General features: G+C 53.9%; 3 non-coding genes across 3 annotated transcripts in view; all 3 read right to left on the bottom strand.

The window, feature by feature from the left end:
* LOC124593557 overlaps positions 1-174 on the bottom strand; it is a 4,222-nt gene extending 4,048 nt beyond the window's left edge. The window contains exon 1 of the ribosomal RNA XR_006978134.1: positions 1-174. This exon is cut by the window's left edge and continues 4,048 nt beyond it. This is a non-coding gene — a ribosomal RNA (large subunit ribosomal RNA).
* A 188-nt stretch (positions 175-362) lies between these two features.
* LOC124593561 lies at positions 363-517 on the bottom strand. The gene has a single exon (XR_006978138.1). It is a non-coding gene; the product is annotated as a 5.8S ribosomal RNA (ribosomal RNA).
* A 351-nt stretch (positions 518-868) lies between these two features.
* LOC124593555 lies at positions 869-2,780 on the bottom strand. The gene has a single exon (XR_006978132.1). It is a non-coding gene; the product is annotated as a small subunit ribosomal RNA (ribosomal RNA).
* Between the last annotated feature and the right edge of the window lie 4,720 nt (positions 2,781-7,500).

Raw genomic sequence — 7,500 nt, 5'->3', positions numbered from 1 at the left:
GGGGTAGTGGACCCTCCCAAACACCACATGCCACGACAGGCGGCAGCCTGCGGGGTTCGGTGCTGGACTCTTCCCTGTTCGCTCGCCGCTACTGGGGGAATCCTTGTTAGTTTCTTTTCCTCCGCTTAGTAATATGCTTAAATTCAGCGGGTAGTCTCGCCTGCTCTGAGGTCGTTGTACGAGGTGTCGCACGCCACACCGCCAGCCGGCTGTGCACGCTACCGAGTAAGTACCGGTATGCGAACCGCCAGGCGACGGGCGCGCATCGCACGTTTAAGGAGGCGCGGCCGGCCCCACAGGCGGCCGCGACGCTCCCAGGTCTGCGAAGCGGGGCAAACGCCGCGCGCTTCAGTATACGTAGCCGACCCTCAGCCAGACGTGGCCCGGGAACGGAATCCATGGACCGCAATGTGCGTTCGAAACGTCGATGTTCATGTGTCCTGCAGTTCACATGTCGACGCGCAATTTGCTGCGTTCTTCATCGACCCACGAGCCGAGTGATCCACCGTCCTGGGTGATCTTTTCTTAGTTTACACTGTCTCTTTCAAGACAGTTGCATAGGCGGGACGTAGGCGTGTGGCGGCCCCTGTTCAAGCGTTCTGTGTCCAACGGCCTCACGGCCGATGGGCGTCGTACGGCTCCACACCGGAGCGGACAGGCAGTCGGGCGAAAGTCATTCAAAACCGGCGCCAGGCGCCAGGTGCCGCAGGCCAGCCGCTCCAGCGCTTCAGCGCTCGTACCACACAACATTGGCGTTAGTTTTGAGAAGCACGCGTGGTTCCGCACGCGGCGCACGGCTACTGCGAGCCGTACAGGTAGCGTGTTGCGCGACACGACACGCACATCGAAAGACATGCAGTCTAGTCGGTAATGATCCTTCCGCAGGTTCACCTACGGAAACCTTGTTACGACTTTTACTTCCTCTAAATGATCAAGTTTGGTCATCTTTCCGGTAGCATCGGCAACGACAGAGTCAATGCCGCGTACCAGTCCGAAGACCTCACTAAATCATTCAATCGGTAGTAGCGACGGGCGGTGTGTACAAAGGGCAGGGACGTAATCAACGCGAGCTTATGACTCGCGCTTACTGGGAATTCCTCGTTCATGGGGAACAATTGCAAGCCCCAATCCCTAGCACGAAGGAGGTTCAGCGGGTTACCCCGACCTTTCGGCCTAGGAAGACACGCTGATTCCTTCAGTGTAGCGCGCGTGCGGCCCAGAACATCTAAGGGCATCACAGACCTGTTATTGCTCAATCTCGTGCGGCTAGAAGCCGCCTGTCCCTCTAAGAAGAAAAGTAATCGCTGACAGCACGAAGGATGTCACGCGACTAGTTAGCAGGCTAGAGTCTCGTTCGTTATCGGAATTAACCAGACAAATCGCTCCACCAACTAAGAACGGCCATGCACCACCACCCACCGAATCAAGAAAGAGCTATCAATCTGTCAATCCTTCCGGTGTCCGGGCCTGGTGAGGTTTCCCGTGTTGAGTCAAATTAAGCCGCAGGCTCCACTCCTGGTGGTGCCCTTCCGTCAATTCCTTTAAGTTTCAGCTTTGCAACCATACTTCCCCCGGAACCCAAAAGCTTTGGTTTCCCGGAGGCTGCCCGCCGAGTCATCGGAGGAACTGCGGCGGATCGCTGGCTGGCATCGTTTATGGTTAGAACTAGGGCGGTATCTGATCGCCTTCGAACCTCTAACTTTCGTTCTTGATTAATGAAAACATACTTGGCAAATGCTTTCGCTTCTGTTCGTCTTGCGACGATCCAAGAATTTCACCTCTAACGTCGCAATACGAATGCCCCCGCCTGTCCCTATTAATCATTACCTCGGGTTCCGAAAACCAACAAAATAGAACCGAGGTCCTATTCCATTATTCCATGCACACCAGTATTCAGGCGGGCTTGCCTGCTTTAAGCACTCTAATTTGTTCAAAGTAAACGTGCCGGCCCACCGAGACACTCACTCAAGAGCACCCTGGTAGGATTGCAACGGGGTCCGCCTCGGGACGCACGAGCACGCACGAGGCGCGTCGCACGCCTTCAGCTCGCCCCACCGGCAGGACGTCCCACGATACATGCCAGTTATAACACCGACGGGCGGTGAACCAACAGCGTGGGACACAAATCCAACTACGAGCTTTTAACCGCAACAACTTTAATATACGCTATTGGAGCTGGAATTACCGCGGCTGCTGGCACCCAGACTTGCCCTCCAATAGATACTCGTTAAAGGATTTAAAGTGTACTCATTCCGATTACGGGGCCTCGATGAGTCCCGTATCGTTATTTTTCGTCACTACCTCCCCGTGCCGGGAGTGGGTAATTTGCGCGCCTGCTGCCTTCCTTGGATGTGGTAGCCGTTTCTCAGGGCTCCCTCTCCGGAATCGAACCCTGATTCCCCGTTACCCGTTACAACCCATGGTAGGCGCAGAACCTACCATCGACAGTTGATAAGGCAGACATTTGAAAGATGCGTCGCCGGTACGAGGACCGTGCGATCAGCCCAAAGTTATTCAGAGTCACCAAGGCAAACGGACCGACGAGCCGACCGATTGGTTTTGATCTAATAAAAGCGTCCCTTCCATCTCTGGTCGGGACTCTGTTTGCATGTATTAGCTCTAGAATTACCACAGTTATCCAAGTAACGTGGGTACGATCTAAGGAACCATAACTGATTTAATGAGCCATTCGCGGTTTCACCTTAATGCGGCTTGTACTGAGACATGCATGGCTTAATCTTTGAGACAAGCATATGACTACTGGCAGGATCAACCAGGGAGCTGCGTCAACTAGAGCTGAGCAGCCGGCCGCCCGGGAGTGTGTCCCGGGGGGCCCGCGCGAACACGCAAGCGTCCGCTCAATTATTCTGCAAACAGGAGGAGGCTGAGCTCCCCTGCACAATACACCTCGAAACCCTCTCAGGTCCCGGCGGCGCGCAGCGCCGTCCTAAGTACTTGGTCGGGTTCGAGAGAGGCGCAATCGCCCGGAGTTTGGCGAGTAGACGCTTTAGGTGCGACCACCCGTGCTCCCAACTGAGCTTGCCGCTGCCGACAGAGGCCCGGGAGCGTGCTGTCGTGGCATTGCCGGCGGGAGACAACACGCGCCACCTACGGTGGCCGGCAGCTCCAACGCCAGCGCCACAGAAGGACAAAAGCCCCACTTGGTGCCGAAGCGAACTCTCCCAGCACAGCGCACGCGCCAACACGTCCGCACAGCTGCGATACAATCCACCTGCGAGAACCGCAGAGGCGACCGAGCAGCAGACGGCGTCGCGGCGCCGAGCGCCGGGCGGCGGCGCATCCTCAGCGCACACAGTCCTCAATCGGACCAGCCACACTGCAGATGTCCACCGCGCTTCGCACCGGGCCCGCGAGGACCTACTTTGGCCGCACGCGCCGCGTGCAGGGTGCGCCGGCGCGCAGCTGCGCCGCCTGCCGCCTCCGTCGGCCGGCGCGCCTGCCACTGGCCGCCCCCACCAGCCGGCTGTAGCGCGTGCGCCCACGCACCGCGCGGCCAGCACGCCGGAAGGCCCCCCCCTCACCGGCCGGGGACGGTCCCACCCAGCCACCGCCGCGTATCGCTTCACACCCACATGCCATTCACGTTCGTGGGCATGGTGGGTATCGCTGAAACAACCGGTTGGTAGCTCAACCGATCGTCGCCATCCACTGATTCACCTCTAGCGAGAACAACCGCACCACAACGGTTTACCAGTTCTTCATTTGCGTAACGTCACCAGCAAACGTAGACGTCCATCGCCATTTGCAAATTCAACGATTGTTGCATGCCTGTGTCAGGTGTCACGACACACTATGTCTGCCCACATACACGCAACAACATGTGCACGCTTCGCGAACACGTGGAAGGTGGCCCCCGTACGTATGCGATGTCCATTGCGCGAACGACTGTCAACCGGCCTCTGTCGCATGTCGCAGATGTGGAACGCAGTGCACCATGCTATCACGGTGTGTGAGAAGAGACGACTACGTCTGACAACACGCGCCACTACATCAACAGACGGCTCATGCTGATCGCCATCCACGGCATACCATACTGCAATCCAGCTCTTATAGGGAGACGACACGTAGCTGAGTGCACAATATTTGGACCGTATGGTTCGCCGGTTGTTGGCGCAGTCGTGGTACGGTCACACATGTACCACGATGTATCATTCAGTACATGAGGACCAATGTGCGGTACAGTGTGTGATTTGGACGTACAACATCAGCGGACAGTTGCCACAAGCCGTACCACAACGTAGGCTGTGCTTCGCCATGCGAATGCCAATGAACAACTGCGAAGGGCATTGAGCATGTACGTCCTGCCGCCATCCGCATTACAGTGTATAGCTGCAAGGTGTTTAACATGAAGCGATACTCTGGGGACCGGGCAGTGCGAGTAGCAAACTATATTGCGGGGGTTGCAGTTAGGCAACACTACACTAATTTAACGCGTCGTATGACAATTACAGAGCAGGTAAGGCCCAACGTGTGTTGGGTTAAGCCCAACGTGTGTTGGGTTAAGGCCCAACGTGTGTTGGGTTAAGGCCCAACGTGTGTTGGGTTAAGGCCCAACGTGTGTTGGGTTAAGGCCCAACGTGTGTTGGGTTAAGGCCCAACGTGTGTTGGGTTAAGGCCCAACGTGTGTTGGGTTAAGGCCCAACGTGTGTTGGGTTAAGGCCCAACGTGTGTTGGGTTAAGGCCCAACGTGTGTTGGGTTAAGGCCCAACGTGTGTTGGGTTAAGGCCCAACGTGTGTTGGGTTAAGGCCCAACGTGTGTTGGGTTTAAGGCCCAACGTGTGTTGGGTTAAGGCCCAACGTGTGTTGGGTTAAGGCCCAACGTGTGTTGGGTTTAAGGGCCCAACGTGTGTTGGGTTAAGGCCCAACGTGTGTTGGGTTAAGGCCCAACGTGTGTTGGGTTAAGGCCCAACGTGTGTTGGGTTAAGGCCCAACGTGTGTTGGGTTAAGGCCCAACGTGTGTTGGGTTAAGGCCCAACGTGTGTTGGGTTAAGGCCCAACGTGTGTTGGGTTAAGGCCCAACGTGTGTTGGGTTAAGGCGCAACATAGGTTAGGTTAAGGCGCAACATAGGTTAGGTTAAGGCGCAACATAGGTTAGGTTAAGGGCGCAACATAGGTTAGGTTAAGGCGCAACATAGGTTAGGTTAAGGCGCAACATAGGTTAGGTTAAGGCGCAACATAGGTTAGGTTACGGCGCAACATAGGTTAGGTTAAGGCGCAACATAGGTTAGGTTAAGGCGCAACATAGGTTAGGTTACGGCGCAACATAGGTTAGGTTAAGGCGCACATAGGTTAGGTTAAGGCGCAACATAGGTTAGGTTAAGGCGCAACATAGGTTAGGTTAAGGCGCAACATAGGTTAGGTTAAGGCGCAACATAGGTTAGGTTACGGCGCAACATAGGTTAGGTTACGGCGCAACATAGGTTAGGTTAAGGCGCAACATAGGTTAGGTTACGGCGCAACATAGGTTAGGTTAAGGCGCAACATAGGTTAGGTTAAGGCGCAACATAGGTTAGGTTAAGGCGCAACATAGGTTAGGTTACGGCGCAACATAGGTTAGGTTACGGCGCAACATAGGTTAGGTTAAGGCGCAACATAGGTTAGGTTAAGGCGCAACATAGGTTAGGTTAAGGCGCAACATAGGTTAGGTTAAGGCGCAACATAGGTTAGGTTAAGGCGCAACATAGGTTAGGTTAAGGCGCAAACATAGGTTAGGTTAAGGCGCAACATGGGTTAGGTTAAGGCGCAACATGGGTTAGGTTAAGGCGCAACATGGGTTAGGTTAAGGCGCAACATGGGTTAGGTTAAGGCGCAACATGGGTTAGGTTAAGGCGCAACATGGGTTAGGTTAAGGCGCAACATGGGTTAGGTTAAGGCGCAACATGGGTTAGGTTAAGGCGCAACATGGGTTAGGTTAAGGCGCAACATGGGTTAGGTTAAGGCGCAACATGGGTTAGGTTAAGGCGCAACATGGGTTAGGTTAAGGCGCAACATGGGTTAGGTTAAGGCGCAACATGGTTAGGTTAAGGCGCAACATGGGTTAGGTTAAGGCGCAACATGGGTTAGGTTAAGGCGCAACATGGGTTAGGTTAAGGTACAATATGGGTTAGGTTAAGGTACAATATGGGTTAGGTTAAGGTACAATATGGGTTAGGTTAAGGTACAATATGGGTTAGGTTAAGGTACAATATGGGTTAGGTTAAGGTACAATATGGGTTAGGTTAAGGTACAATATGGGTTAGGTTAAGGTACAATATGGGTTAGGTTAAGGTACAATACGGGTTAGTTAAGGTACAATACGGGTTAGGTTAAGGTACAATACGGGTTAGGTTAAGGTACAATACGGGTTAGGTTAAGGTACAATACGGGTTAGGTTAAGGTACAATACGGGTTAGGTTAAGGTACAATACGGGTTAGGTTAAGGCACTTGGGGGGGGGGGGGGCCCGGTTTGTTGATTGTGATTATCGTAAGTAAATGACTGCGGCATCATCTGATTTGCCACGTCAGGGTGCACCTTTGGCTCATAACAGGCGGCGCTCTGATTCCATGCTATGTGGCAGACCTGTGTCTTTCATTCCTGCCATTGTTTGTGTGGTGTGACAGGAGGCAGTATTGTGATGTTGGGTGCACCCCTGTCTGGGACATGTGTGGGTGTTGGTGGCTTAGCTGAGCAATGGTGGTTGTCGGAAGGGTGGGATATTCTGTTTTCCGAGTGGACCTCCCGGTCTGGTTATGATAGTGTGGATTGTCTAATGTGGCAGAGAGGATGCACTGGGTGTTGTTCCATGCTGGTGCTTACATATTGTCTGTGTGCCTGTTACAGGCAGAGAGTAGTGCGTGATAAGAGTGTCTGGCTGACGTGTGATTGTGAGCAGAGTCTTTCAGCATGTATACGGACAGGTCTATACATTATCTGTATTCTGATGGCTCTATCTATTACTAATCAGCGCCGTGTATACGTTTAATCCGGTTCCAGTCGAAACTATTGTATCTCTGTACATTAGTGACACCGGCGAGCCCGCTATGTAGTTACTCGTCTCGGCAGCTTCCACCGGTGTATGGCAAATGATTATAAGGAATCAGTCTAGTCGTCAATACCGATAGTCTGACGTCACATGTCTGGGGTGGGGACGCTGCGCCCTTCCGGTGGGTCATGGCCTAGGAAGACTCTTCCCACGCAGGGGGGCTTGGACTGTCATTGACTCTTCCGAGTAATATACTTGCCGTACGTTTTTGCGACTGCGAGTGCAACGCTCACCGGTACCGACATGGATGGAGCGCCTCCTAGCTGCCGCTGAGCATCTGCATTCGTACAGCGAGCAACGCGATCGCGTCTGTAGCTCGTACGTGGTACGGCTCGCAGCTCATGTATATGGGACAGCGGGAATGTCGCATATTGGACATAACTCTTCATGAAACCGCACGTTTATAGGGGTGGATTGCACATTGCGAGTGCGAGCAAAGTCCGCCGTTCATCCGCT

This window comes from Schistocerca americana, unplaced genomic scaffold (genome assembly GCF_021461395.2).
Source record: "Schistocerca americana isolate TAMUIC-IGC-003095 unplaced genomic scaffold, iqSchAmer2.1 HiC_scaffold_997, whole genome shotgun sequence".
Lineage (NCBI taxonomy): Eukaryota > Metazoa > Arthropoda > Insecta > Orthoptera > Acrididae > Schistocerca > Schistocerca americana.
This window is presented reverse-complemented; position numbering and strand designations above follow the sequence as displayed.